The 25,096-nt window shown below is 52.4% G+C and overlaps 1 protein-coding gene across 1 annotated transcript in view; it reads left to right on the top strand.

The window, feature by feature from the left end:
* The first annotated feature begins 6,395 nt into the window (after positions 1 to 6,395).
* HIC2 (HIC ZBTB transcriptional repressor 2) overlaps positions 6,396 to 25,096 on the top strand; it is a 31,855-nt gene continuing 13,154 nt past the window's right edge. The window contains exon 1 of the mRNA XM_045887182.3: positions 6,396 to 6,558. The gene's annotated coding sequence lies outside the window, so the exon portion shown is untranslated. The remainder of the gene's footprint in view (positions 6,559 to 25,096) is intronic.

Here is a 25,096-nt window from a genome sequence, read left to right as displayed (position 1 = left end):
CAGGGAGAGGGACAGAGGGAGAGGGAGAGAGAGAATCTCAAGCAGACTCCTTGCTGAGCTCAGAGCCAGGGGGGGGCAGAGCTCAATCCACCCCCACCCCCAGTCCCTAAGATCAAGATCATGACCTGAGCCGAAATCAAGAGTTGGCTGCCGGGGATGCCCCTGGGTGGCTCAGTTGATTAAGCGTCTGCCTTCGGCTCAGGTCATGATGCCAGGGTCCTGGAATCAAATCCTGCATCGGGCTTCTGGCTCAGCAGAGAGCCTGCTTCTCCCTCTGCCTGATGCTCCCCCTGCTTGTGCGCCCATTCTCTCTCTCTCTCTCGAATAAATAAATAAATATTTAAGAAAAAAGATGAAGAAAACCTTATTTAAAAAATAAAAAATAGGGGTGCCTGGGTGGCTCAGTCGGTTAAGCAGCTGCCTTCAGCTCAGGTCATGATCCCAGGGTCCTGGGATCGAGCCCCGCATCGGGCTCCCTGCTTGGCGGAGAGCCTGCTTCTCCCTCTACCTCTGTCTGCCACTCTGCCTACTTGTGCTCTCTCTCTATCTCTGTTAAATAAATATATAAAAATCTTAAAAAATAAGATAAAATAAAAATAAAAAATAAAAAGATTCAGCCACTCAACGGACTGAGCCACCCTGGTGCCCCTATTTATTTATTTGAGAGAGGGAGAGAGAGGTCGGGGGCAGGAGCAGTGGGAGAGGAAGAGAGAAACCCAAGCAGACTCCTCCACTCCAGAGGAGCCCACCACAGGGTTGGATCTCAAGACCCTGAGATTACCACCCTAGATGAAACCAAGAGTCAGTTGCTTAATCAACTGCACCCCCAGACGCCCTGGGTGGACTTTTCTTCAGATGGGGTACTGTTTTAAAAGGCAGGACCAAGCTCTTGCCTATCAGAGGGGCTTGGGTTTGAGCTTAGCTGTGTGACCCTGAGCAGGTGACTTTAACCTCTTTGAGCCTCAGTTTTCTCATCTATAAAATGGGATTGTAGGGGCGCCTGAGTGGCTCAGTCGGTTAAGCATCTGCCTTCGGCTCAGGTCATGATCCCAGGATCCTGGGATTGAGCCCCACGTCGGGCTCCCTGCTCAGTGGGGAGCCTGCTTCTCACTCTCCCTCTGCCTGCCACTCTCTCTCTGTCAAATAAATAAAATCTTAAAAATAAAATAAAATAAGATGGGATTGTAATAGCATCCTTCTCATAGGTGGTGGTGAGGAACAACGCGCCCATGTGTGTACAGTGCTTTGCTCACATGTGGAGTGAGGACTCAATGTTGGGCGCGAATGACAGCAACCAGGAATTGGGTAGGACTGTTGTACTTGCAAGAGTGATTCTGCTTCCTAATCGAGTGACCTGAACACCAGGTTTCTGCAATGCCACTCTGCCTCCTGTGTGTACCACTCACATTACATCCTTTGTGACAGGGAATGAATGAACCCTATGTAACTTGGGAAGCAGCAGATAGGGTGCTTTGTGGTAGGGGAGAACGGGGTGGGAGTTGGGGGGAAATTCATTCATTCATTCATTTGACTTTTTAGTTGACCATCTATTTGATGGCAGGCATGAGCTGGGTACTGGGTCTGCAAGAATGAACAAGACCAAGTCATCCTGCTGTCATGGCAACTGCCCATCAGGGGCATCAGGACTTATCAGAGTGAGCAGGCTGGGGTCAGGGGAGACTTCCTGAAGGAGTTGATGTCTGAGCGGAGTAGGAGTTGTCCAGGTGGAGGTGGGGAGAAGGAGGAAGGGTGGCAGGCAGGAGGAGCCCTGGATGCTAACGCCCAGAGGGGGGAGGAAAAATCTTGGCATGTACAGGAACGGAGAGTTTGCCAATGTGGCTTGAGCTTGGGATGGGGGGAGGTGAGGTGTGATTTTACATGGGATATACTTACACCAAAATATTATCGGTTGTTTATCTGAAATTCAAATTTAACTAGGCACCCTGTATTTTTTGTTTGTTAAATGTGATTGTCATGTTAAGAAGCTGTGATTTACCCTTTGGGGATATTTTGCATTATTTGTTTTCCTTTTGTTGTTTTATAATTGAGAAAAGATGATGGTAAAAGTAGCAAATCAGCTCTACCATCCTTACTTGATCCATACTACATGACAAAACAATCATAGCTACTTTAGCCGGGGCTTGCCAGAGCCTGATTCTGTGTACTCTATCTGCCAGTTTCATCTTAATCAGTCCTCAAAAGAGCCCCATGGGCAGGTGTTGTTATGATTCTCAAATGACTAATGAGGAAAGATGATCAGAGAGGTTAGCTCCCATGCTAGACAACACAGAGGGAGCTGGAGTACAAAATACACCTAGTTCTCAATGGCTCTCCTGTCCCCACTACTGTGTGGTTTTTATATTTCCATACTACCTTCCACCCAAATAAGAGTTTTACAGGGTTGCTATCAGTGTGAACAAAATCTTGAAATCTGCTATTTTTACTTAATATATCGAAAACTTTCCCCTCAAGTTTCAAAGTTTAAATTAAGCTTATTTACTATTGCACTAGAAGCATGCTTGGATTTTATAAAGTGTTTGGCAGGAAATGGGCTTGGGAGTCAGCATGGAGGTGGGGAGACCATGCAAGCCTGCTCAGGACAGAGATGGTGGGGGTCTAGGACCTTTTTTTTTTCTTTCTGATTTTGTTTGTTTGTTTAAAGATTTTATTTTTAAGTAATCTCTACACCCAACATGAGCTCAAACTCACCACCCTGAGATCAAGAGTCCCGTGCTCCATCGACTGAGCCAGTCAGGTGACCCTCTTTCTGATTTTAAAGGGAGTATGTGCTAAGTATGGAAAACTTGGAATGTTCGGGGAAAGTTAAAGAAGCAGGAATAACAAAACCCTAACTGGCAGGATATGAATTGCTACACCATATGGGGGAATACCTGCCAGGACCTTTTCAAACTGAAAATGCCCACTTATCATTTAACCCATAGATTCTATTTCTAGTAAACTATTCTGCACAAGTGAAGGCAGGAGAACGTAAAGATATATATTCAATGACTTTAAAAATTTGTTTTTTTAAAGCACCAAACTGTAAGAATCCTGAATAGCTATTTTTTTAAAAAGATTTTATTTATTTATTTGACACAGAGACACAGCGAGAGAGGGAACACAAGCAGGGGGAGTGGGAGAGGGAGAGGCAGGCCTCCCGCGGAGCAGGGAGCCCGATGCAGGGCTGGATCCCAGGACCCTGGGATCATGACCTGAGCCGAAGGCAGATGCTTAATGACTGAGCCACCCAGGCGCCCCAGCTATGATTTTTTTTTTTTAAGATTTTATTTATTTGAGAGAGCGAAAGATCGAGAGAGAGAGAGAGCACAAGTGGGCGAGGCGGGAAGGGGCAGAGGGAGAGGGAGAAACCGTCTCCCTACTAAGCAGGGATCCGACGTGGGGCTCAATCCCAGGAGCCTAGGATTATGACCTGAGCTGAAGGCAGATGCTTAACCGACTGAGCCATTCAGGCGCCCCCTGAATAACTATGATTAAAGCAAGTGTTTACAGAACCCTGGAATCTGTCAGCTATTAAAAAGTGAATTTATGTGATACTAGAAAGATATCTGTGATAGCTTCTTAGGGACAAAGAGCAAATGTCTTGTAAGTTCTAAAGTGACCTACAGTTTATATAGTATATTATTATTATTATTATTTTTAAAGATTTATTTATTTATTTGTCAGAGAGAGAGCAAGAGAGCACAAGCAGGGGGAGCAGCAGAGGGAGAGGGAGAAGCGACTCCCTGCTGAGCAAAGAGCCCAATGTGGGACTCGATCCTAGGATCCTGGGATCATGACCTCAGTCAAAGGCAGACGCTTAACTGACTGAGCCACCCAGGTGTCCCCTATATAGTATATTATTTTATACTTTCCCCAAAAAAGTAAGGCCTTTTTTGTAACATGTGAACAGATACGTGTTGATGTCAGAGAAAGGAGTGAAAGTACATGTCAACCATTAATGTTACTTCAGAGGACAGATGGGAGTGGGGAGGAAGGAGAATTATTTCAGCTAGAATTATTCCTAGTAGAAATGTTACTTTTCTAATAAAATACTAAAATATACATGTGTATGAAAAAAAATCGCAACCCCTGGAGAGAACCTCTGTAAATAATTTGGTGTATTTTCTTCATTTGCTTCTCCATGGATCAATATTTTGTATTTTGTATGTACTTGCACAGTTTTTTCTCTTAATATCATTTGCACATTTCTAGGTCATAAAACATCTTTGTAAACACTGCTTGTAGAGGATGCTTAACATTTTATCATGTGGGCTGTTTAACCAATCCTATATTGTTAGACATTTATGCTGTGTATGAATTTTTTCATTATTATAAATGACACTGGAAAAATATGATTGCACATTAATTTTCAAATGCAAACGAAACAAGTGACTACTGAGTGCCTATTAAATCTCAGGTGTGCTCTGGGCACTGAGGTTCCAAGCTTATGGTTTGGTTACAAAGACAGATCATCAAGCCTATGGCCTTCAAATGTGGTTAATTTCTTTAAAACAGAATCTGGAAGATAGATTACTACTGCTCCGAGGACGTATTGATCATTGTAAAAGATTTTTATTTTTGACTCGTGCTGTCAAGTTCACGTTCAGAAATTTTGAGGCAATTTGTATACTTCCAACAATATATGAGAGTGATTACCCACCCCTGCCTCGTGTTTGAAGGTTATCGTTTGAAACCAATTCCTGATTTGGTAGAAAACAAAACAACCCCCCCACCCCCAACCCTCAGTATTCTGTAGTTTTAATTGGTATGTCTTTGGTTATTAGAACATTGACATTTTTTCAGTAGTTTCTTTCTTTCTTAAAGATTTTATTTATTTACTTGAGACAGAGAGGGAGAGAGAGAGAGCACAAGTGGTGGAGAGGGACAGAGGGAGAGAAGAAGACTCCCCGCTGAGCAGGCCCCTGGGATCATGACCTGAGCCAAAGGCAGACACTTAACCCACTGAGCCACCCAGGTGCCCTAAATAGTTTCTTCAAATAGTTGAGTTCTCTACTAAAGGCTATTCATGGAATATGCTTTTTCTTCCTTACCAATGATTGATATTTCTCTTTTCATTTATATGTTCTTACCATTTCTAGGATCTGTTTCTAGGCTTCCCCCCCCCCCCCCCCCCCCCCGTTTTTACCACACTGGGTTGACTGCAATAGCTTTATAACGTAAGTATCTGTTAGAGCAAGTCCACCCTCATTTGTGGGAAATGATAGCTTTTGGTTATTTATTCTTGCAGATGAACTCAGAAATTTGTCAAGTCTGGTTAGGATTACATTAATTTTATGCATTACATTCAATATACATTCACATTTAATATACATTAAATTTATACATTAATCTGGAAAGAACGGTCGCATAACCAGCCTTCTGAGGGGGATTATTGAATTGGCTTTCTGTTTTGGCTAGTGCTAGGGCACAACTTCCCTGCATGGCAAGTCTGGGTTCTTCTCAGACTTTGACTGTGGTGTATTCTTTTGTTTGGTGTCCAAAGTAGAAAGACGTCCATTAAGTAACTCCCTAGAGAAGTGGCTACGGCTCAGGGCCAGTTCCAGCCTCTGAGCAGGCCATCTGAACGATTGCCATGAGCCTGGGTCCAGGCGGGCCAGCTTAGGCACAGTCGCTTGACCCCAGGGGCCTGCGAGGGGCTGCGGTCACCGGAAGGGGCTGGCTGAGCACCGCGTGCTCGCGACCTCCGCGCCCTCTGAGCAGGTAAGGCCAGCCCGCAGGGCTGCAGGAGCGGGGACCCGAAGGGGCGCTGGGGTCAGGGGTCAGGGAGTCCCCCTTCCCCTCCGGACCCAAACGGCCCGGGCCTCCTTGGGAGCCCAGATCACACCTCCTGCAGTCCCGGGGCTGCTGCGCCTTTGACGGTGGGGTCCCTGCGGGGGGCGCAGAGCCGGGGTGCGAAGGTGTCCTGGAGGTGGGGCGCACGCAGGTTGCTCAGGGATTCCTGATGGGGGCCTCCGAAGGGTCAGAGTCAGGCTCAAAGGGGGTCAGCTCTGAGTGTGCGGGCTGGGCGTGGGCCTGTGGGGATCCAGAGTCCTCTTCCTGGGGGTGGGTGGGCGGTCCGGGCGTTTCGGTGGTGCTGTCGCGGTCCCGCCCCTGCACCTGGGGTCGGGGTCGGGGTCGGGCGGGGCGCCCACGGTCGGGGTTCCCGGCTCCTCCGCGCACCCCTCCCCCAAGGCGCCGTCCAGCAGGCTTGTCGCCCCGCCCTGCCCAGTGTTCGGACTGCTCACCAGCTCCGCCCCGTCCCTCAGGCCCCGCCCACACCAAGAACCCGCCCCATCCCGCCCCCGGCCCCGCCCCGCCGCTCGCCCATTCAGATGTGGGTCAGGGGTGAGCGGGCGGCACCGACGTCACAAGCTTCCAAGATGGCGCCGGGCGGGCGGCTGTGAGCGGCGCTCGGGGCGCGCTGGGCGGGGAGCCGAGCCGGGCCGGCGGCGGGCGGACGGGGCGGGCGCAGGCGGCGCGAGTCGGGCGCCGAGGACGAGGGGCCGCAGGCAGGGCCGGCCGGCCGGCGGGCGGAGCGCCGCCGCCGACGCACACGAGGTGAGAGGGGGTCGGGGGCAGCGGGGGGCGCGGGCGGGGGCCGTGGGCGGGCGCGCCCCCGGGGAGAGGGGCGTGGGCGGGCGCGCGCCCGCCGGGACTGGGCGGGGGCGCACGCGGGACCCCCGGCCCGACGCAGCCTGCCCCGGCTTTGTGGTCCGGGTGCCCGGTAGGGCGCGGGCGGCGGGGGACACTGGGCACAAAGCCCCGGGGCCGCGCCAGGCCGGGGCGCGGGTCTGCGGAGCGGGGGTCGGCGGGCGAGCGGGCGCCGGCTCTTTGTGCCTTTTCATTAGCAATCTAATCCGAACAGCGTCGGGCGAGCTGCGCTGCCTGACAGGCGGGCGGGCTTCCATTATGCAAACGGCCCAGCGCCCGCGGCCGCCCCTCGTAGGGGGATTTTGCTATTTCCAGAACTGCGGCCCTTCTCTGCCTGCCGGTCCCTTTTTCTTGCCCCCTCCCCGCGGGAAGACCGGCCCGGGCAGGGGCAGGGTTGGCCTTGGAGGGACCGCTCCCAGAGGGCCAGGCCCTACGGCTGGTGGGCTCGCTGCCCTGCCCCCAGACCTCTCCTGTAGGCAGCCACTTGGCAGGAAGAGAGATGGGCTTGGGGGAGGGGGTCGGCTGGCAGGGGGAGGGGACCGGCTGGCAGAGGAAGGGGGCTGAAGGGCCTCAGCTTGTCACTCTCTGTTTATCTACCAAGATGGTTCATATCCACATAGACTTATTTGGTGGGGGGGTGGGGGCTAGGGGGGAGGCGGGGATGCCTTTCCCTGGGGGGCAGTGACTTATGGAGAGGAGGGAGGGAGGTCAGATAATGCGCTCAGCGGCCCCACCCAGAACAGCGTGGGACTGCCTGGGGAAGGGAACCTAGTGCTGATCCGGATGGGTTGGAACGGTTTTGAAGTTATTTATTCGTGTCTTCTATCCCCTCCACCCTCAGTGTCTTTCTTAGTAGGAGTTGCCAAGCACATCTGGAAAGCTAGGTTCCCGCCCCCCCACCCCCCAATAGCAGGAGGGGTGTAACCCAGGGAGGCCACCCCTCTGACATATGTGGTTGGGGGGAGGGGTAGAGCTTTGCCCATAGGAATCCTGTGGCGGTGGATTGTTGACTGATGTGGGGATGGCTGCGCTGGGGGGAGGAGGAGAGCTGGCAGGTAGTGGAGGGGCCTCCAGAGCTTCTAGGCTGAACTTGGGGCTGTTCTCCAGGGACTTTGGATGGAGGGATAGGAGCTAGGTCACCCAAACCCAGGACCTTTCTGGATCTAGCATTTATTGGTTCCTGGCTCCTGGCCTTACTTCTGCCCTTCCATTCCCATCTGCCAACTCTGGACTTGCTGGCCCTTTTAGCAGACGTTTTCAGGAGCACGGGCCATGTGGCTGGTCTGTAGCCCTGGCTCCAGGAGAGAGTGTACACTTAGCAGAGCAGGGTTGCTGGAGTGGTCTGAAAAAAAGCAGATGGGCCGGCCTCAGGCTGGCCTCCAGAGACAAAGCTGTGTGGTGAGATTGCTGGTTAGCCGGCTCTTAGCACCAAGGGGGGGATGGGAAGCTGATACTTGGGGGTTGAACTGAGTCTTTTGGCCCAGGAGTAGGTTGCCTTGCCTTTGAGTGAACCTTTGGTCTTGTGTAGTTGGGCTTATGAAAATCTCTGGGTCCCACGGGAAGGCAGTAGACTCAGAAGGCTGGGAGGGGGCTCCCCACCTGCCTGCCCGCCCGCCTTAGGGGGTCAGAACTCCCAGGTTGATCTGCTTTCCTTTGGCTTCTGGCTTTCTGCAGACCAGTTGTGGGGAGTTGCTGAGTACCTCTTGCCCAGCTTCTCTGGCCGTTTGACTCAGTGTGCTGGTGTGTGCCCAGAATTTCTCTCTGCAGTGTTTTCCTGCCAGTTGTTAGGACTTGTAGATTAGTCACTCAGCTTTTACAAGCGATTCCTGAAAAGAAAAATCACCCTCTGGTTGCTGGCTCTGCATAGAGGAAGAAGCAGCCCGAGGGAGCCAGGCCTTTAATTAAAGCAAAACTGAAATGATTGCTGCAATTGCTGGAAGGAGAGGCAGCAGCGCAGGTGGGGCAGAGGCGCTTCGTCCTGTCCTGCCGGGCAGTACCTGCTCTGGGGACAGGTAGGCAGGATCCCATCCCATCCTCATTCCCTGGTCTTGGCCAGCAGCCCAGGCTTCTCCACAAGCTGCAGTCCTGGATTAATCCTCACGTAGTGTTTTCTTTCCATAGATCAGATTTCTCATTTTGTTAATAAGCACAGCCTCCGATCCACTTGAAGTCAGCTGTCGTGGACTTGGAGCAACAGGGTTTTGCATTATTGAGCTGACAGGCCTGCTGCCTTCCCGGAGTCCTTATTGTGTGTCAGGGTCAGGTCTGGTGGGGGGGGGCTTGGGGGCAGTGCCTATTAATCAGCAGCTAGCCCCCAGAGAAGGGCTGGCTGGGCAGTTCTGGAGAGTCGGAGGAGTGAGGAGGGAATAAAGTTCAGTTTACCCAGGGGACCTGTGGTGTTGCCCTTTTGCTGGCCTGTTGGCCTCAAGCTGTCAGCCCCACCCAATAGCTTGCTAGCCTTGCCCACTGGGGCTGAGGGCCACTGCCCCCAGGACCTGATCACTAAGAGGGTGGGGGCTCTTCCTGTTTCTGGCACCTGGGAGGCAGCTTTCAGCATTGAGAAGAAACAACCAGTCAGGTTCTTGCCCTCCTGGCTCTTGGATCCTGGCTTGGGAGGGACTCCTGGAACTGGACTTAGAAAGTCTGGAGTGCGACATTGGCTCTGCCGTTTACTCTCTGTGTGACCTTGGACAGTGATTGATTCTGAGCCTTAGTGTCCACATGTCTAAAATGGGAGCAAAACTTGAGTTTACATTCATGTATCACTGCCCTCGAGAGCTCAGCCTGGGGCAGACAGACAGGCAAACAAACGATTGTAAGATAGGCTGATAAGGGCTGGCACAGTGCTGTATGCAGTGCAGAGGGCACCGCGGGGCTGGTGGCTGTAGCTGCGAGGCATGGAGGAAGGGGCCGGCTCTGGGCTGGAGGAGAGCCACAGATGCCATGCTGGGTTCAGGTTGGCTGTAGGAGAGGGGTTTTAATGCGGAGCGCTTGGAAAGACAGTGGCGGTGTGGAGTGTGGCCAGGGAGACGGGAGAGCCGCGAAGGGAGAGCCGCGAAGCGAGAGCGCGAGCCTGCAGACGCTGTGTGTTAGAGAAGCTAGCACAGGAGCGCCCTCTGCGTGCCAGGCAGCTGGGAGGCTCTTTCGTAAGCTTTTCATGCCTCCAACAAGATTTTCTGAGAACAGACACCCCAGGGGCGCAGTGCTCAGCCCCTGCAGCTCGGCTGGATCGTGCTGGTCTTGGACTCTCACAGCCTTGCCAACAAGTGGTCGGCCGTAGGCCGGGAGATAGGGGCACACTCGAGTTTTCTCGGAACCCTTACAGGTCAGCACGCCAGATAGTCTCCTCTTACAGACGGTAAATGAGACTCAACTGGGAGGTTACATAATTTGCTGGGGCTGCAAGTAAGCAACTGGTCAGGCTGGGGCTGGAGGGTAAATGCCTTTGACTCCAGGGCTTTGTGAGGGCCCGTGTGGTGTGGAGGTCTGAGCTCCAAGCAGGGAGAGGCCAGCAGACAGCCCCCTCCCCAAGAGGATCCTGGTTCCGGCTTAGGGGCTTCCAAACAAGCCAGGCCAGTTTGACTCTGCCTGGCACCGCCAGCCTGTGCTTCCTGCTGGGAGGGGCCTTGCCCTAAGGGATAGGGACCTGGGCTGGGGGAGGTCTCTGAGAGCTCCTGTAGCCTGGAGTGGCGGGAGTGGCGAAGCAAGGCAAAGCAAGAGTAGCGGGTGGGGGTTGGGGGTTGTATGTGGGCCCCTGGTGAGCTTGATAAGGAAGGGAAAGCCAGGAGGCGACTCCAGGCCTGTCACAATCCGGAGGGAAGGGCCCAGGCTGGGGTGCCTCTGCTGAGGGAGGGTGTGGCTGGACTTCGTTGAGAGAGTGATCCTAAGAACCTGCCTAGGACAGTCAGGAAGGGGTTCAGAGCCTCTCCTTCAGACTGCTTAGTTTTCATGTTTTTCATGGTAATGTCGCATGTGGGTGGAGGAAGGGGGGATTGTGGCCTTGGGGTTAGAGCAGGTCCTTCTGTGGGTGAGAGGGGACAGAACAGCCAAGGGGCCTTGCTGCTGCTTCTGAGATACGGAGCCCAGAGTGGGTGCCTGTTTACTGTTTGAGGGTAACCCACCTCCGTGGGCACTCAGGGTAGGGATGAGGAGGGAGAGTGGGGTATGGAAAGGCCGGTGGACCCGCCTTCCTGGGCCATACCTCCAGCTCTCCCTGTCCATTCCATGGCAATCCCAAGGGCCACTAAGGAAAGGCAGTGTTAGGGCTTGGCTGGGGGGCTGCTTCCAGGTGGGGAGTTGGCCTCTTGAGGAGATAGATGGAAGCCGCTGTGCAGACTTGTCCCGTGCAGACTTGTCCCATGCGTTCCAGACTGCGGCGGCGGCCTCAGGCTTCTTTCCCAGCAGCACCTGTGGGTGGGTGGGTTCTCTCAGTGAGTATCGGGAGGGGCCTCTCCAGTGCCTTGAGAACAGTAACTACCTGCCACGTAACACCCCCCCCCTCCCCCCCCGCCCAGAGGTGTTCCCATCACCACACTGGGGTCTGAGCTCCCTCGGCCTCTTCATCAGCCTGGGTACAGGCCCTTTAAGGAGGAGGAATGCCCGTGGCCTTTGTAGTACCCTCACCTGTGCTGCTTTGGAAGCTCATAAGATCTTGGTGAATTCTTGTTCCTGAAATGAATGAGAAGCGAGAGTAGGGTAGATGGCTGGGAAGGTGGAGTTCTGAGGCCTCCGTGGCCTGCCCCTCTGTGGACACCATGGTACTTTACTTGTGATGAGTGCTTGCTACACATTGACCCATTAAGTATGTGTTGGTACCTGTGCTGCCTGGAAGAGGCCTGCCTGCTGGTGCCGTTTTTCAGCCCTGCACATGAGGATCACCTGGGAGCTGGTAGAGGCTGGCACAGCCTGGACTATTTCTAACATCCATGTTTCCTAAGACTTGGAAATGAATTTGATATGTAGCCAAGATCGAGAACCACTGCTTTAGCAGGTGATGAATCTATGTTGGTAATAGAATCAAGCAAGTAGTGAGTCCAGATCGACCAATGCATTATGATCTGGGGTGGTCATGAACTGCTTTACTCTGATGGCCCAGTGGGATCGAATTTACAGAACAAGTTGGGTTGATTCTCTTAGTTACTAGGGTCTTGGAGAAGCACCAGACACAGAAGGGGTCCCTTTTACGTGGGAGACACCCCCAGGCCGTGTGCACTAAGGGGGCATCTCTTTGGAGGTCCCTGGAGAGCCGCCTGCTGCTCTTGACCCCAGGACTCTTCATCCTGCTTGGTTTTCAGAGTTTACCTGTTCTGGTTTTGGGGTTGCATTCTTGGGTCCTGGTTGACCTCTGTGTGTCCTGGCAGGGCCTGATGTAGTGACATTTGGGATCCTTGTGGCTCCCTAATGAGCCCACTGTGACCATAGCTGGGGACCCCTGGGACCTGAGCCCCTATTTTTCTCTTTGACCTCAAGGTCCCCGGGGGAGAGAGGTTGGTCCCTGAGGTTGCTTTTCTGGATGGTTATCTGGCCAGGGAACAGAGTAATGGGGGTGGCTGTGAAAGGGCATTGGAGGTAGAGCTTCAGGTAAGACCTGGCTCCAGCTCTCTTTGCTAGAACAGAACAATGGGGCGGTCCTGGGGGTTAGTGCTTATCTATGGGCAGATGGAACGTAAGACAGCCCTGCTTGCTCTGGGCAGCTTACAGAATGAGGTGAGCAGCAAGGCCCCTGAGTCTGGTGTGGTTCTTATTGGTGTCCTGGTTAGGAAGTGCTGCCTATTAGGGAAGGAAGACCAGCCTGGGCTGGGGCAGTGAAGGAGAGGGGATCAAGAAGTCTTGGCTGGTAGTCGAGGAAGAAGTGGGTGGTGTTGGGAGCACAGGCAGCGTGTCTTTCCTCTCTGTTCTTTCCTGCCTGTGCACATCTTGGTAGATGGACTCTGGGGTTCTGTCTTGAGGCTAGTGATCCTGGAGGGGTGGGTTCCTGCCTCAGCTCTTTTGTCTCTTTGTCCCACCCTGCCGCAGGACTTCCCTGCTCTTCCTGCTGGTAGAAAGTGGCTGGTGGTTTGTCTGACAGGTTCTACTGTAGCTCTGCTTGAATACTGGGAGAAGGGTGGTTCCCACAGAATTCCTGACAATGCTAGGGAAGTAGGGGCAGAAGAGGGCCAGGGGCTCACTTTTGGGCTCTTACCCCATGGTAACCCTTGTGGGAAGTGTTCTGAATTTAATCCTTGGAACATAACCCATGCAGTGCCAATCATTTTATCAGTCACTGTACAAGTGGCTCAGAGAGGTTAGGCAATTAGTCTCAAGTCACATAGCTAGGAAGCTGGTAGAGAAGTTAAATCTTTTTTTTTAAGATTTATTTATTTTAGAGAACACAAGCAGTGGGGGGGAGGGGGAAGGGGCAGTGGGAGAGAGAATCCTTTTTTTTTTTTTTTAAGATTTTATTTATTTGAGAGAGAATGAGAGACAGAGCATGAGAGGGGGGAGGGTCAGAGGGAGAAGCAGACTCCCTGCCAAGCAGGGAGCCTGATGCGGGACTCGATCCTAGGACTCCAGGATCATGACCTGAGCTGAAGGCAGTCGCCTAACCACCTGAGCCACCCAGGTGCCCGAGAGAGAATCCTTAAACAGACTCCCTGCTGAGCATGGAGCCCAGGATCCCAAGATCATGACCTGAGCCGATATCAAGAGTCAGATGCCCAACTGACTGAGCCACCCAGGCGCCCCGGTTAGAGAAGTTCTAAGAGTAAGGAAACACAACCACACGTGTGTGGCAGCCTCAAACATGTATGTGTGGGCTCCTTCCTCTGAGCAGTGCTTGGGCCTGAGGACAGTCAAGGTTTTCATTTTGAGTGGGTTGGCAGTATGGCTGTCTTAGACAAAGCCTGGAGCTGGATGGTAGTTCCTTGTAAACTGGGGAGGGACCACAACAAGCCTGGTGAGCAGGTCCGTTCCCCATCCTCCAGGTGGGGTCTGGGGGAGCTCAGGGGGTTAGGACTCCCTGGGTCATCCTTACCCTTCCAGTGCCAACTCCTTCCCTTCTGGCACGTTGGATTGTGTAAACTTGGGCTTTTGTTGACCACTTTCAGAGGATCTGTGAGGGGGATGGTCTGGGGGTTCCTGGGAACTCCGAGCTGAGCTCCTTTTCTTCTCTTGGTGTTCTCACTGCGGGCGGACAAGAGGTGCTTGGGCACTGCCAGCGGTGCTGTGTGGGACTGGGCAGCGTGGCGTCTCTCTCAGCAGTGTGAGGCTGTTTCTTGGTAGATGGGTGATCTTGGCAATGAGAGGGGCCAAGCCATAGCCTAGTCAGGTGCCCTGGGCCAGCTCTAGCAGGTGCCTTTCTCACCTGCCACTAGGCTCCAGGTGCAGGTGGGTCGCACACTGAGCCTGGGTTGTCCTTTGGCTGTGGTAGGTGAACCTGAGCGCCAGAGGGGTGCAGGCCAGGGGAGAGGACTGTTTCCAAAGTCCCACATTCCATGCGCGTGTTGACGCTGATAAGGGCAGCAGGGCTGGCTTAGCTGCTTTGGGCAGGAGGGGACTTTGACTTCATGCCCCCAGCAGGCTGCGAGCTTGCACATCCTGCTTCCTGTAGCACCCCTCCCCCCCCCCCCCGACCACCTCTGCCTCAGGAGGGCCGAAGCAATTAGCCTGGAACCTACAGTGTACAGAGGCCCAGCTTGCTCCCAAAGCATTGCCAGCTCTGAGTAAGCAGGCCTTTTTGGAGGTCTCTTCAGAGTTTTCTGTCAGCCCTGCCTCGTAGAGTATTTGGTGAACAAGTGTGGTTTTGGGAAGAATGCCTCTCTGCCTCACTTTCCTTGCCTGTAAAATGGGTTGTTAGAAATATTTGAGCTGGGGCGCCTGGGTGGCTCAGTTGGTTAAGCGACGGCCTTCGGCTCAGGTCATGATCCTGGAGTCCTAGGATCGAGTCCTGCATCAGGCTCCCTGCTCAGCAGGGAGTCTGCTTCTCCCTCTGACCCTCCCCCCCTCTTATGTGCTCTCTCTCTCTCAAATAAATAAATAAAATCTTTAAAAAAAAAAAAATATTTGAGCCTAGGGTGCCTGGGTGGCTCAGTCGTTAAGCGTCTGCCTTCGGCTCAGGTCATGGTCCCAGGGTCCTGGGATCGAGCCCCACATCGGGCTCCCTGCTTGGCGGGAAGCCTGCTTCTCTCTCTCCCCCTCCCCCTGCTTGTGTTCCTTCTCTCGCTGTGTCTTTCTCTGTCAAATAAATAAAATCTTAAAAAAGATATTTGAGCCTAGTGCATATCAGCTGTTTTCAGTGATTTGTGGACCACTTGGGGTCCCCAAGACCCTTTTCATAGTTCTTTTTTTTTTTTTTTTTTTTAAGATTTTATTTATTTGACAGAGACACAGCGAGGGAGGGAACACAAACAGGGGGAGTGGGAGAGGGAGAGGGAGAAGCAGGCTTCCTGTGGAGGAGGGAGCCCGATGTGGGGCTCGATCCCAAGACCCTGAGATCATGACCTGAGCCGAAGGCAGACGCTTAACAACTGAGCCACCCAGGCGCCCCGACCCTTTTCATAGTTCTTAGAAGTTACTGGCCTTTGTCCTGTGCAAAGCCGTGGTGGGTGGTACGCATCACCCAGAGCTGTGTTCTCTATAGGTAGTGCTCCAGATGGAGACAGCCAGTCTTTTTTTTTTTTTTTTTAAAGATTTTATTTATTTATTTGACAGAGAAAGACACAGCGAGAGAGGGAACACAAATGGGGAGTGGGAGAGGGAGAAGCAGACTCCCTGCCGAGCAGGGAGCCCGATGCGGGACTCGATCCCGGGACTCCAGGATCATGACCTGAGCCGAAGGCAGTCGCTTAACCAACTGAGCCACCCAGGCGCCCGGAGACAGCCAGTCTTAATGAGTGTCCTGGGGAAGCAGTACAGATGACTGAGGAGTATATCTAGACCCTGGGGTACACGTCTTTTTAGTATTAGTGACAAAATGGGGACTCTGCATGACTATTGTGAAGTATAACTGTTGTCTCCGGAAAGCACTTTGCATTTGCTTGGGCTGTGCTCTGAACTAGCTGCTTTTTCTCCTGGAACATTGTTTTTAGTTGAAAGAACAACCGACAGACAAGGTGTGGTTATTCAGACTTGGAGAATTTGTTCAGACATTTTCTCAAATGCAGAAGGTGAGCTTTGCCACGTCAAGGAAAACAACTGACAATATGTGTTGCCAGTGCTAGAACCCTCAAGGGAAAATGAGTTTTGGAAAACTCCTATCCATCACTGTGAGCCTGACTTAGCCTTCACTGATAAGATCAGCGGTGATATTAACACCTGGAGTTTTTTGGTGTCTATAATGAAATGTGATGACATTTGGAAGATCTGATCAACTCAGTGAACCAAAATTTTCCAGATGACCAGTGCTTGAAGTTGCACAATCTTGCATGGATAGGAGTGCGGCGTAGACCAGGGGATTTTTGCGTAACTGAGTGTGAGATAGTCACGGATACGATTTCAGAGTCTCCATTGCAACTTTTTTTTTTTTTAGATTTTTAAAATTTGAGAGACTGAGCATGAGTGGGCGGGGGAGGGGAGAGGGAGAAGCAGACTCCCTTTTGAGCTCAGAGCCTGATGGGGGCTGGATCCCAGGACCCTGATACCATGACCTGAGCCGAAGGCAGACATTTAACTGATGGAGCCACCCAGGTGCCCCCTCCATTGCAACTTTTAAGAGACCACCACTTGAGTTTCAGTGTAATGTCAATGAAGAAGAGCCACAATTAGCTGAAAGGATTATTAAAATACTCCTCCCTTGGGACGCCTGGGTGGCTCAGTTGGTTGAGCGGCTGCCTTCGGCTCAGGTCATGATCCCAGGGTCCTGGGATCGAGTCCCACATCGGGCTCCTTGCTCAGCGGGGAGCCTGCTTCTCCCTCTGCCTGCCTCTCCCCCTGCTTGTGTTCTGTCTCTATCTCTGACAAATAAATAAATAAATAAATAAATCTTTAAAAAAAACAATACTCCTCCCTTGGGGCGCCTGACTGTTGAGCGTCTGCCTTTGCCTTGGGTCATGGTCCCGGGGTCCTGGGATCGAGCCCCGCATCGGGCTCCCTCCTTTCCATTTGCCTGCTGCTCCCCCTGCTTGTACTCTCTCTTAAATAAAAAAAAAAAATCTTAAAAAAAAAAACTCTTCCCTTCTATCTGTGTAAAGTCACATTTCTTTTTCTTTTTTTTAAAGATTTTACTTATTTAACAGAGAGCGACACAGCGAGAGAGGGAACATAAGCAGGGGGAGTGGGTGAGGGAGAGGGAGAAGCAGGCCTCCCGCCCAGCAGGGAGCCTGACCCGGGACCTGGGATCCCGCAGGGAGCCCAAAGAGGATCCTGGGATCATGACCTGAGCCAAAGGCAGACGCCCAACAACTGATCCATTCAGGGGCCCCTAAAGTCACATTTGTTCAGAGACTTGAATCAAAACCTCATCTTGTAATAGACCTAAGTGTAGAAACAGATTTGAGAATCTAGCCACTTCTGTTAAGTCAGATGTTAAAGAGATTTAAAATGTAAAACAAATGCAAAAATGTAAAACTCTGCTCATTGATTTTTTTTTTTGAATTTGGGATTTTTTCCCCATAAAAATGGTATTTATGTTAATGTGGTTTTTTGGTTTTAGATTTTTTTTGTTTGTTTTTAATTTTTAAGCAATCTCTATACCCAACGTGGGGCTCGAACTTACAACCCCGAGATCAAGAGTCACATGCTCTTACCGACTGAGCCAGTCAGGCACCCCAACATGGGTTTCTTATTGCTATCTTAAATCAAGACATTGTTTTGTTTTATTTATTTATTTATTTTTAAAGATTTTATTTATTTATTTGACAGAGAGAGACACAGCGAGAGAGAAGGAACACAAGCAGGGGTAGTGGGAGAGGGAGAAGCAGGCTTCCCATGAGCAGGGAGCCCGATGTGGGGCTCGATCCCAAGATCCTGGGATCATGACCTGAGCCGAAGGCAAACGCTTAACGACTGAGCCACCCAGGCGCCCCAAGATACTGTTTTAATTGCCAGTTTGTTTAATATGGTAACTGGAACAGTAACACTGACTGTAGTAATATTATTGTAGTAAATACTACTGTAGTAAACCGCATGGAAGTTTGCTGGGAGTCCTAAGTTTGAAGAACGTAAATGGCAGTTTTGGAAGTGCTGACGGGAGGGTGTTGGGCAGCCTTCTCTCCTTTCTCATTACCCCCTCTTTACTGCCTGCCTCTCTTCTCTCATGTATTATTTCATCCTCTTCTCTGCACCGCTCCTGCCTGGCCGGTATTTGCTCACCCAATACACCTTTATGAGAGCCTGCTCCATGCCCGGTGCCGCTGTGGCTGCTGGGCTAGTGGGACACAGGTCCCTCACCTTGGGAGCCTGGTTGGGGGTGGGAGGGCATGGGCAGAGGGGAGGTGCACAGAGGGAAGCAGCTGGGCCGCTAGCTCTGACATCGGGCCCTCGGAGAAATGCAGGGCTGGCTTCACAGATGATGGGCACTCAGGCATGATGGTGGACCAGATTTTCTACAGAAGCACCCTGCAGGCCAGCCTGGAGTGTGGACTTTATCCAGGCATCGGAATGCATTGAAAGCTTTAAGCAGGGGAGTGACTGGATGAGATCAGTGTTTGAGAAAGATAACTCAGGGTTGATTGGACTCCGAATTGGAGGGGGCAGAGGCTGCAGAGGGGGAGATGTGTGCTAGACTTCGGTATTTTCACTTAGAGTGGTATTAACTGCCCTTCTTCCCCTCCAGTCCTTTGGAGGGTTCCTGGGCTTTCCCTTCTGTTGGGTGAGGCACATGGCCTCCCAGGTATGGAGGCCCTAGCTTCTGTTGCTTTCTTTTAATTAATTTATTTTTTAAATTTTGTTGCTTTCTATTTATTAGGACAGAGTGGTACTTTGTGGGCTTCTCCGGTGGGACTGAACCCTCTGAAGCCCTTCTTGGCATCTTGTTGCCATATTCGCCCAGCTGTGTGGCCCTGCAGTGTTTGGAGGGGGGGGTCTCTAGGTCAAGTGACTATGTGAGGGATGCTCGAGTGAGTGTCACACAGCTGTAGTCGCTGGCACCGCCCTGGATCTAGAAGGTCTCGTCTCGCTCCCCTTTCTTTTGGGGTTCCTGCACAGAGCATGCCAGCTTCCTCAGTTGACTTGAGGATTGCGTTCTGGGTGATTTACAAACGTTACCGAGAGAGTATAAATTACGTGTGCACACCTATAGGTACAGTGGACACGGCACACCCTCGCCTCCCCCACCCGTGTGAGAAACAGCCCTTGGACACCCGCCTGTGCTGCTTCCCACTTCATCCCTGCCTGCCTCCAGAAATCACTCTTCTGAATTGTGGGTTAACCATTCCCTAGCTTTTCTTTGTCGCTTCCCTGGGCTTGTCTGGATCCTTGAACAGCAGGTGGCTGGGTTTGGCCGAGTTTGCTCTTTGTGCACTCAGAGCCTGGCACTCACCTCTATTTTGAGATTCACTGAAGTGCCGGGTGTAGCTGTGGTTTCTGCGATTCCGTCCCCACTTGGAGTGGGCCAGGGTGGCGCTGTCCTCCACTTTATTGTCCGGCCTGCTAGTGGGGGTTTGGGTGTTTTCAGGGCAGGGTTTTTGTTGCTTCCTAAGTAGCCCCATTTTCACCCCATCGCCGGCTCTACTTCTCCAGGCAGATAAATGCCTGTTCAGTTTGCTTTCTGTCTCCAAAGCCGATTTCGTAATGCTAGGCAATCCTTCCAGTACCACTGAGACTCCATTTTAAAAGTAGAGTGACACTGGGAGTGTGTTTTCCTCAAGTCTGAGTGGATTTCTGTCCGAATCCCTTTCTGAGCTCTTGGTCTCTCCTCTGTTAGACCCTTCAAGATACCTGCTGAACACCTGAGACCTCTTCTGTAAGGTGCTGCACCTGGAGGCTTTTTAGGCACAGGCCATAGAGTGTGAGGTTTTCTATAGAAGTTCCCTAATTTTATCCTTAAAAATGGCTTTTTAAAAACTAGTGGGTGCCCATGGTGTCTCTACTTGATTTTTTTTTTTTTTTTAATCTTTGGTCTTTGGCTGTAGTTCCTTGAGCCCTTTGTTTGAGAGTTGGGGGGTTTGATCACACTGGAGCCAAGGGGGCTTTTCCTTCTGTTCAGCAGCTCCCTTTGACCCCCTATTCCGGAGGGCCTCGTCTAGTTTCTCCTTGGCTTCCTTCCTTTGATGTGCCTAGCTGGCTGCTCTGGGATCTGCTCAGGCGTTGGTGGAATGGATCCTGTTTGTACCTCACCTGCCAGTTGGAATTTCCTCTTTTCTCCTGGGCCTGTCTGATTTTGGAACTCCTCTGTAGAAGTATCGGCTAGACACTAGGATGATTTAAAACTGTCGTCATGTTGTTGTTACTTGGGATGGCAGACACTGATTTTATGACGGTTTCTAGGTTTTCTGTAGGTTCCTGGCTGGTCTGCAGAGTTCTCTCTTCTAAGATGGACATTCCGTCCTGGACGTGGCCACTCTGTCCTTCAGTGCTCTTCTTCTTGTCTTGTGATGATGATTATTAGTTGGTGGTTCAGGGAGGTTATTTCCTGACTTGGGTCCACTGGCTAATCAGGACCAAGACTGGGCCCAGCTTCCCACCTGAATGTTTCTGTGCCTTGTATTATATTCAGGTACGTTGTACATAGGCAACGTGTGCAGTTGTGAATGACAGCTCTGAGGGTTCTTCACAGATGGACATACTTGTGTAACCAGTATCCAGAATGAGAAACACAACCCCGGAACCCCCTTGTGAGTCCTTTAAGTCACCCCCTGTGCTCCCCTGCTCCTCCCTCACCCTTGGACTCGTCGTGCTGCCTGCTTTCTGACGTGCATGAATGGAATCAACACCATATAGTCTCTTTTCAGCCTGGATTCTTTGGTCAACAGGATGCTCGAGAGACTCATCTATGTGCATGTAAATCAAACTGGTGACCTTGCCAACAGTCAGCTATTTTTAACCTATAAAAGGCACATTTGTATGGTCCTGTTCAGATGGTCAGTTGTGCTCATGGCTGCCTAACAGCCCCTATACCTTCAGCTACCCCCTGTCCTGTAGGTGTCGGGCTCCTGTGACCAGGGCTGCCGCGCATATGCCTGCCTGGGTTTTGGTGAGCAGGCGGGTAGATTTCTGTTGGTGTAGACCTTGGAGTGCATTTTCTGGACCACAGGGTTTGCATGTTTTCATTCTTGGCCTTATTTCTAAAGTATCACCTATCTCTTTCCTCGGGAAATATTCCTTTAGTTTTCGCCCAGCTAATGAAAGCCCCATCATTACTGTCTGGCATCAAGTTTTGTTTTTCTCTGATTCCCCTTTAGGGTGGCATCTCTGTAATCCTGGCCAGGAGGGTCACGTCGAATTGCGGGGCAGGGCAGTGCTTCCTTAATGCCAGCTTGCCTTGAGACTGACTGGCCTACAGCAACCATGTGGGTGAAGGGTTGTCAACTACCCTTTCTTGGGAAGGACTGCCCTACATTGAGAGGTGGTTCTTGCCCCCTGCTTTTTAATTTATTTTTTTAATTTATTTTTTATTTATTTATTTGAGAGAGAGAATGAGACAGAGAGAGAGAGCATGAGATGGGGGAGGGTCAGAGAGAGAAGCAGGCTCCCCGCCGAGCAGGGAGCCCGATGTGGGACTCGATCCCGGGACTCCAGGATCATGACCTGAGCCGAAGGCAGTCGCTTAACCAACTGAGCCACCCAGGCGCCCCTGCCCCCCTGCTTTTTTAAAAGATTTATTTAGGGGCACCTGTGTGGCTCCAGTCAGTTAAGCATCTGCCTTCAGCTCAGATCATGATCCTGGGGTCCTGGGATAAGGCCCCATGTGGAGCTCCCTGCTCACCAGGGAGTCTGCTTCTCCCTCCCTCTCAAATGAGTAAGTTTAAAAAAAAAATCTTAAGATGTATTTTTTTTTTTTTAAAGATTTTATTTATTTATTTGACAGAGAGAGACACAGCAAGAGAGGGAACACAAGCAGGGGGAGTGGGAGAGGGAGAAGCAGGCTCCCCGCAGAGCAGGGAGCCCGATGCGGGACTCGATCCCAGGACCTTGCCATCATGACCTGAGCCGAAGGCAGTCGCTTAACCAACTGAGCCACCCAGGCGCCCAAGATGTATTTATGTTTGAGAGAGAGCGCAAGCATGAGGCAGGGAGGGGCAGAGAGAGAAGGAGAGAGAGAATCTTAAGCAGACTCTGCTGAGCGGGGAGCCGGACGCGGAGCTCGATCTCGACCCTGAGATCACGACCTGAGCCGAAATCAGGAGTTGGACGCTTAACCAACTGCACCACCTAGGCGCCCCTCTTCCTGCTTTTTGGTCATGAAATATTTTTTTTCTATGATGTGACTGTGATAGAAGATGGTAGGGGTTTGGGTTAGTTTTGCTTTAATTCTTGTAGAGCCCTTAGTTGGCATAAGAAATTGTTAGCTACTAGGACTGATTCTGAAATTGTGGAGTTGGAGTTTCTTTCCAGGAGCCATGGGCGGGCAATTGCAGCTCTGTGACTCAGCTGTGACCCATGTCTCTCCCTCTGGGACTTAGTTATCTCATCTGAAGGGTGTCCCCGGGGCAGCTGAGATGTTTGTGATAGTCTCTTCCAGTGGGGCTGCCCAGGCTTTCCAGGTGCCCTTTTAGCTCCTCGAAGGTGGGATTTCCACCTATTTACCACTGTGCCGTACTGCTGGTCTCCTCCCTTCAGGTCTCTGCCTGCCTCCCAGGTCCAGCAGCCCCTGCCCTTGGCCACACCCTGTCTCCACAGGTGCCTGGTAACCATGCTCCACCTCGGTCTCATGTTCCAGGTCCAGCGTCTTTTGTTGTTGTTTTTTATTTTGTTTATTTATTTTGTTTTAAAGATTTACGAGAAAGAGCGTGCACATGTGTCATGAGTCGGGAGGGGGCAGAGGGGAAAGCAGACTCCCCGCTGAACGGGAAGCCCTACCTGGGGCTCGATCCCAGGATCCTGAGATCGGGACCTGGGCCGAAGTTGGATGCTCAACTGACTGAGCCACCCAGGTGCTCCCCAGGTCCATTGCTTTTATTAATCACTCTCTGGGCTTGTTTATCTGGGAAATAATGTCTTTCCTTTGGGAGCTGTCTTTTTCCTCTCGACACCCAGTGGCTGAGCGTTTATTACTTGGAGAGCGGTGGGCTTCCTGGGCAGTAGAAAGCTTAGAACCCACCTTAGCGCTTCCCAGACTTGAATGTGCGTGCGAGTCCTGTGAGGTTAAAATGCCAGTTCTGGTTTTGAGGTCTGGAGTGAGGCCTGAGCAACTGCCTTTCTTGCGAGACCCTGGGTGGTGCTGCCGCACCTGTGGCTGCTGGTCCGTGGGCCGTACCCCGGGTGAGCCAGACCACTGGGACCTGGGGCCTCGGGCACAAGAACCAGTGCCCTCTCCTGTCGGCCGACCTTCCCTATGCGTGCTTCCCTGCCTCCAGGCTCCTGCTCTGTTATTGCCAATAGTTCAGGCCCTTCCCGAGGGGAGTGCAATGTCGGGGAGAGAGTCTGGGAGTGAGCCTAAGTTTTTGTAATGATAATCCTAATCTGAAACTGCTGTTCCCCTTCTTTGAGTGGTGCTCACCTGCCTCTCCCCAGTGGCATTTATGGCTTGGCCTGGCCCGGTACACTTGCAACACCTCGCCCTCCAGTGGCACCCTGCCCTGTGCCTTTCCTGGTGTCAGGTCACCGGTTGCGTCAGAGCCAGGAAGGGACATCCAGTTGCAGGCCCCCAAGGCCGTCTTGGCCTTGCTTCTGGTCGGCTCCAAAGCCAGGAGTGATGGGAGGCTTGTAGCCCTGGGGGAGGGAGAAGACCCGAGGCTGCCCTGGAGAAGCAAGGTTTGCAGGCCACCGGGCCTGTGCAGTGTTGAGCTTCCTGCCAGGGCTCTCCTCACACGGGCACTTTGTCGCGGTGTTGAATTACCCGGGAGCGGGCCCACTTCTTGGATGGGAGAGCGTAGAGAAGAAGGTGGTCAGGGCCCTGGCCCGTCATGGGCAGCATGGGGTCTTCAGTGGGGCCTGAAGGGATTTCAGGACAGACTCGAAGTCCAGCTGGGGTGGATGCCGCTTCCCTTGCTGTTCAGAGTGAGCGGGTGGCTGGGCAACAGGGCTGGCCTGAGGGGCGGGGAAGGATGCCAGCACTGGGTCCCTGGTGATCAGATCACCAGTGCACTGAGTGGAACCCAAATGTTTATTTCGTAGAAGCCGCGTCCGAGGGAGGGCTGGGCTCCTGGCATTCGCAGAGCCTGTTGCTTTCCAGGAGGATGGTCTGGGAGAAGAGCCAGGAGCTGCTGGCCGGAATCCAGGTCTGGGCTGGATTACACGGCTGGGCTTGCCCAGAGCACTGAGTCCCACCCACCACCAGCCCATGCCTGGAGGGACAGACCAGAGAGGTCATGGAGGCCAGGGGTGTTCTCAGAAGAGCGCCGGGCACAGCCTGGGCACCCAGAGCAGGCTGCGTGCCAGGGCGGGGGAGGGGGCACCTTGTCACTTGTAGCCCCAAGCTTCTCACTGGCCTCAGGCGATAAAGGAGCCGGGTTGACCTTATACACTGAGGTCAGGAGAATGCAGCCCAGGTAAGGCTCTGCTGTGATGGGCAGGTGGCTGGTGGTGGGCAGGGGGAGATGAGGGTGGAGCTGGAGACCAAGACCCTCTTTCTGACGCATGGAGGGCTGTGCTCCTGTAAGTGATCCCTGCCCCTGCCCAGCAATGGGAGGTACGTGATATCCGTCTATGGGGTAGGGAGAGTCTGACATTAGCTCTGGATCAGGCTTTGAGTCCTCATTCTGCCACCTACGTGCTCTTGTGACCTTGTGCAGGTTCTTTAACCCCCAGACCTTTGTTGTCTTATCTGTCCCTGGAGGTGGAGATAACACACCAGTCTTCCCCAGGGGGGCAGGCTGAGGTGGGGTGAGGGGCTGCCTGGGTGGGTGGGTGAAGGGGAGAGAGGCTCCCCCCGAACAGTGAAGGGGATGGGAAAGACTTCATGGAGGAATACAGACAAGAGGGATATAGAGGGGATGCCTGGCTGGCTCAGTCAGTTGAGCGTCCGATTCTTGATTTCAGCTCAGGTCGTGCTCTCAGGGTCGTGAGATCGAGCCCTGTCCCGGACTTCGTGCTCAGCGGGGAGTCTGCTTGAGATTCTCTCTCTCTCCTTCTGTCCCTCTCCCCACTCTTTCTCTCTTTAATAAAAGAGAAAGAGAAGAGGGATATAGAATAGAACTCCAGGCCATTGGGACAGGAGAACGCGATCTGGGGCTTCTGGCCAATGCAGGGCTGGTTGGTGGCTTGGGGACTGGGCCTTGTGCTCTTCTGGATCCTGGAAGGTACAAACCTTCCAGCTTGTCTCCACCATGCCCTCAAGCTGTTCTCTTGCAGCCTGGGTAGGGCCAGGCCTTCAAGGAAGAGGCACCTGTTAGGGCCATACCTGGAGTACCAGGTGACCAGTGCAGGTCAG

Source organism: Mirounga angustirostris, unplaced genomic scaffold (assembly GCF_029215605.1).
Source record: "Mirounga angustirostris isolate CCGP_5_RB_7025 unplaced genomic scaffold, mMirAng1.0.hap1 SCAF_14, whole genome shotgun sequence".
NCBI classification, from domain to species: domain Eukaryota; kingdom Metazoa; phylum Chordata; class Mammalia; order Carnivora; family Phocidae; genus Mirounga; species Mirounga angustirostris.
Note: the sequence above shows the minus strand (reverse complement) of the source record. Positions and strands in the feature narration are given on the sequence as shown.